The sequence below is a fragment of the Elephantulus edwardii genome, unplaced genomic scaffold (genome assembly GCF_000299155.1).
Source record: "Elephantulus edwardii isolate Elephantulus edwardi_28Jun2011 unplaced genomic scaffold, EleEdw1.0 scaffold00066, whole genome shotgun sequence".
Classification (NCBI taxonomy): Eukaryota; Metazoa; Chordata; class Mammalia; order Macroscelidea; family Macroscelididae; genus Elephantulus; species Elephantulus edwardii.
Genome location: NW_006399816.1, coordinates 15,855,082 through 15,860,689, shown reverse-complemented (window position 1 = coordinate 15,860,689; position 5,608 = coordinate 15,855,082). Strand labels below are relative to the sequence as shown.

The 5,608-nt window shown below is 41.8% G+C and overlaps 1 protein-coding gene across 1 annotated transcript in view; it reads right to left on the bottom strand.

The window, feature by feature from the left end:
- ITGA11 (integrin, alpha 11) overlaps nucleotides 1-5,608 on the bottom strand; it is a 201,524-nt gene that overhangs the window by 32,850 nt on the left and 163,066 nt on the right. The gene's annotated exons all lie outside the window — the stretch shown is intronic.

The window sequence follows — 5,608 nt, the reverse complement described above, 5'->3', positions numbered from 1 at the left end:
AAATCTCTGTAAATGTTCACTAAAACTAATAAAATTTAATAATAATTCAAAAAATATCAAAATACTACAAAAAAAAAAGAAAGAACTAGACCTAAACCAGGAGAGGAGACTCGGGAGCCACAAGTCCACAGGTGTCATAAGCCTATTCACTGTTCTAAGAGGAGAGCGTCCTCCAATGTGTGTCCACATGCTTTTAGTTTATACATGTTTCTATCAAGCTTTCCCATCAGGCATTGAGCTCTGGGGGCCTAGTAGGTAAGGAGCTGTGCTGCCAACCCAAAGGCAGGTGGTTTGAATCCAGGAGAAAGATGGACATTCTCCTCTAGTGTGATTTATAGCTTTGGTAAACTTGCTGAAAGGGCAGCTTTAAGTAGGTTTTTGACTTGCTTGGCAGATAACAGATTAAGAGATAATGAACGTCACACATTGGGTCTGAGGCTGTAAGCAAGAACACTGTGGCAGCAGCCAGGACAGAGAACAACAAAGAGCAAAGATTTGGAAAGCAGGCAACCAAACTCAACCCAAACTACTGCTAAGGAGTCAATTCTGAGCACTGTGACCCTGAGGACTGTCCCATAGCATTCTTGAGGGTGGACACCTTCATGGAAGCACATGGCCTCATATTCCTCCTGGGAAACAGCTAGTGGACTCAAACGGCTGTCCTTTTGGTCAGCAGCAGAATGCTTTACCCACATTATCCCCAGGGTCCCTAGAGTGTGCAAAGTGGGGGCCAATTAGCCAAAGACATCCTTCTGGACTCTCCTGAGTCCTCGAGGGCTTCCCTGTGCTCTCACACTCATGTTCATTCTGGTGTCACACCTTCAATTCAACTATCCCCTCTCCCAGCACATTGTTTGTGAAGCTTGAGATGTGCAGAATAGCCTTTGCAAGATGATTACAAGGAATAATTTAGTGTGAAAAGCAACCGTTACACTCCACTCTGTGCAACTGAGTTTGTTCCCTCAAGAGGCCAGCCATTAGAGAAGAAGAACCAAAAATAATTTGTCGACGGAGCAATGGGAAGAATAGTTCTAATTTGCTGGGGGCTGAAAAATCCAGATGAACAAGCTTTTAATATGTTTAGCTGCCCTTCAAAGCCCTCGATGATACTCTTGCAGATTTTCTTTTCTTTTTTTTAAAGCTCTGGCTCGCATTTCCTTTGCATAAACTTCCCCTGCTTTCCTCCACTTCCAAATCTTGCTTATCCTGTCATCTCACCTGGGATAAGAGCCCATTACCTGCATCTGTGCATGTCTTAATCTTGTCTATTTCTAATTGTTTTGTGTGCTATTGAGAAGGAACTGTTGTTCCTCCAGTGGGTTTGCAGAGGCAGTAAATGACACAGGAGGAGACTCCCTGCCCATCCTTCTCCTTCAGAGAAGCTGGTAGATTCAAACCCCGCACCCGTGAGTTGGCAGCCCAGCTCCTTATCACTAGAGAATTCCCTTATCTATTCCTAAGGGCCAGTCAAAAGTCACCTCCTCCAGGAAGCCCTCCCATCTGGTTGCTCTCTAACACTTCCTTTGAGCTCAAGTAGCCTTGTTTTCTGACCTCCCCTGACTTAGTGCCATCTTGCCTGATGTCACTGATCTGTGAGTTCCTAGAGGGCAGGAATCATCCTTCAGATTTATGTGATGGACTTGAAAAGATGTCTAGAACGAGACATTATTCCATCATTTGCAGAAAGAACCTTAATTATTGTTATCAGGACCAAAAAACCAAAACGAAACAAAAACAACTTAGTGCCTTCTCCCTCTCCTCACTCACTAGAAAGGTTTCCAGCTTGGCCAGACAAGCTTCACCTTCCTCTTGCACTGCATTGTAAAGCAGCCTCTCTCAGGCTTTTGTGATATGGAATCAGGAGCAAAGGGTAGAAGTTGGAAAGACAGGGTTAAAAGGGGGAGGAGCTGGAGTGGCTGGAGGAGGAGCTACAGGGGTGAAGGATGTGTGAGAGAGGGCAAACTCAAGCTCAAACTCATTGTCCAGTAGGAACCAACTCACAGCTGACCCTTCAGTGGGTTTCAGAGGCTGTAAATCACAGGAGATGAGATTGCCCATCTTTCTCCTGTAAAGTGGCTAGTGGATTCGAACTGGCAGAGAAGCAGAGCCTTTGGGTTAGCAGAGCAACTCACCCTGGACTATGCTGCTAGAGTTCCCATGAATGAGAGAAGAGGGACACTTTTAAGAAGCATCACTGTGAGAGCTTGAGACCCTGCGTGGTGTTCAAGATGAGCAAATAAAGGGTTTGAAAACCACTTAAAATAGGCAACCACAAATGAGATACTTGGGAATAAACCTAACTAGAGACATAAAAGGTCTTTATAAAGCAAACTACAAAATACTACTAGGAAAAACAAGAAGAGAGCCAAAGAAAAGGAAAAATGCTCCCTGTTCATGGATGTTGTTGTTGTTGTATACTGTTGAATTGGAACCAATCCACAGCTGACCCTCCACTGGGTACGGGAGGAGCTTGCCCATCCTTCTCCCACAGCGAAGTTGGTAGATTCAAACTACGTGCCTTTGGAATTACAGTGCAGCTTCTTACCACCAGGTCACCAGAGCTCCCTGGATAGGAATTCATGGATTCACAGATAGAAAGACTCAATATAATGAAAATGACAATCCTACCAAAAGCCATCTACATGTTTAATGCACTCTCAACAGAGATACCAAATTAATTTTTCAAAGAGATAGAAAAAGCAATAGCTAAGTTTATTTGGAAAGGAAAGAGACCCTGAAGAAGCAAAGTACTTCTGAAAAGCAAAAATGAGGACAGAGGCATGGTACTCCCTGATCTCAAAACTTAATACACAGCAATAATAACCCAAACAGCACAGTACTGGTACAATGACAGACACACAGACCAATGGAACAGACTCGAGAACCTAGAAATTAATCCATCTACATTCTGTCAACTGGCATTCTCCAAGGAAATGAAACTTATCAAATGGGGAAATGACAACCTCTTTAAGTAATGGTGCTGACAAAACCTGACTGCTGCAGGTTGCACATCTCTCAAGGTGGATCAGAGACCTAGGGACAAAGTCCCAAACCACAAAGATCATAAGAGACAAAACAGGGCCAAACTTACAAGGCCTAGCCCATGGTATCAAGAGATTGGTGAATACAGACAGAAATGCACAACCAGGACAGAATAACATCTCAATGAATGGGACCTTCTAAAGATTAAGTTCCTGTGTGCATCAAACATTTTCCAAAAGGGTGAAAAGAAACCTACTGACTAGGAAAAAACATTTGGCAATGACATCTCAAACAAGGATCTCCTAATGAAAGTTAGAAACCTATAGGGCATCCATAAGAAAAAGACTGATAACCCAACTAAACAAAGGGCAAAAGACATGGAAAGATTTTTCACAGAGCAAGATATCTGGATGGCCAACAGGCACATGAAGAAATGTTCAAAATAACTGTCAATAGGAGAGATGCAAATCAAAACTGCAATGAGATACCATCTTAGCTCAGTTGTAGTTGTTGATTGCCTTCTAGTCGAGCATAACACATATCGACCCTACAAACAAAAAAGCCTGAAGCCCCTTTATAACTATCGACATTTATCAAAGTTCACTGAGTTTCCAGAGACATGTTATTTAGGAAGTGGATGCCACCAGCAGTCAGGAAATCTTACCCCAGTGGCAGTGGCAATAACAGGACAGCAAGCAATAAATGCTGGAGAGGATGTGGAGATATAGGAACTCTCATACAGTGTTGGTAGGAATGTAAAATGATACAACCATTCTAGAAGGCAGTTTGGTGTTTCCTCAAAAAGCTGAACACAGAAATTCCATATGACCCAGCTATTAATCCACTGCTAGGAATACACTATGAGAAAATTACAACTGAGACACAAATGTAGATTTGTACACTTATGTTCATAGTAGCATTATTCACAACAGCAAGAGCATGGAAACAGCCCAAATGTCCATCAACAAACAAATGTACTTAGAAATTGTGGTACATTCACATGCTGGAATACTATGTAGAACTCAGGAGCAACAATTTAGAAATAATACTGCTTAACATGGGAGAGGCTGGAAAGCATCATGCTGAGTGAGCTAACTTGGTCTCATAAGGACAAATACTGCATAAAACTGTTATTGTGAAAATAGAAGCTAACAAGTAACAAAGGTGCTCTGGTGGCCTAGAGGCAAGAAGCTGTGCTGCAGTTCTGAAGGTATGCGGTTCAATGCCACCAGCTCTTTTGCGGGAGAAGGATGGGCAATCTCCTCCCGTGTGATTAACTCTGAAAACCCTCTGGAGGGTCTGCTATGGGTCAGTTTCAACTTGATGGTACACAACAACAACAACAACAACAATGAGTAAGATGTGTATAAATGTCCAAAGAAGGAAGGAGAGTAGGTGGGGGGACTGAAAGGAAGGGAGTCATGGGGTCACAGAGTTTGGTAGGTGGAGGTAAAGGAATTAGGAAAGATCCAATGGGGATCTTAGAAAAATGAGGCATAGATCAACGATGATTAATTTTATAAAACACAACATATGAGAATGATTGTATGAAACAATGTGAATGAAGAAATGTGTAAAACACAATATATATGAATGAAAAAAAAACCCAACTGAAAAAATAATTTTGAGTAGTTCTGAAAGGATTGTTTACAGCTGGACTTTATACAGCTCATAGACTAGGCCTCATTGGTCTTGATTTTAAAAGCAGCGTGGTATATGATATGATCATTACTGTTCTTGTGTACTGTCGAACAACAGGGTTCAGGGATTAGGTAACCCAGTTTACCAATCTACCTGTTCTCCAGCATGTCTCAGAGGGAATTGTTACGTCTGATTTTTTTTTTCAAGTGGGATTTAAGTGGGTTTGTTGATGCAGGAAGCATCCGAGCGTTAGTTTCCTGAGAGAAGATAGGGGTCTCAAGAGCTGGAGATTAGAAAATGTGATGGAGCCCATCATGAGCCCATTATGTTTGGAATACTAAGGAGCAGACTTTTGAAATGGAAGGTTTTAAAGAGCAGTTTGAGAAGACAAAGCAAAGTAGTTTAATGGGATGTGCAAAGAGCTGGAGTTAGAAAAGAAAAAAGAGAAGAATTCATTCGCATTTCTCAAGCTGAAAGAACTGAAAAGTAAAGCCAAGCCTTGAGTTGCAATACTGAAGGGTATTATGGGCAAGATCTTGAATGATCCAGGAATCATCAAAAGAAGGTGGAGGAAACACATAGAGTCACTGTACCAAAAAGAAGTGGCTGGCACAGAACTATTTCAGAAGTAGCATATGATCAAGAACCAACAGTAAAAAAAGAAGACATTTAAGTCACACAGAAGGCATTGGCAAAAAATAATACCCTACGATATGGAATACTAACTGACAAGTTTCCACAAACAGCTGCAACCCTGGATGTGCTTACTAGTCTGTGCTAGGAGACTTGGAAGACAGGTCACTTGACTGGAGGAGATCCGTATTAGTTCCCATTCCAAAGAAAGGTGACCCAACAGAATCTAGAAATCATTAAACTGTATTGTTAATATCAAAATCTTTCAGAAGATTATCCAAAATGGCCAGAATAGTACCTTGACAGAGAACTTCCAGAAGTTTAAACTGGATTTGCAAGAGGTCATGACATT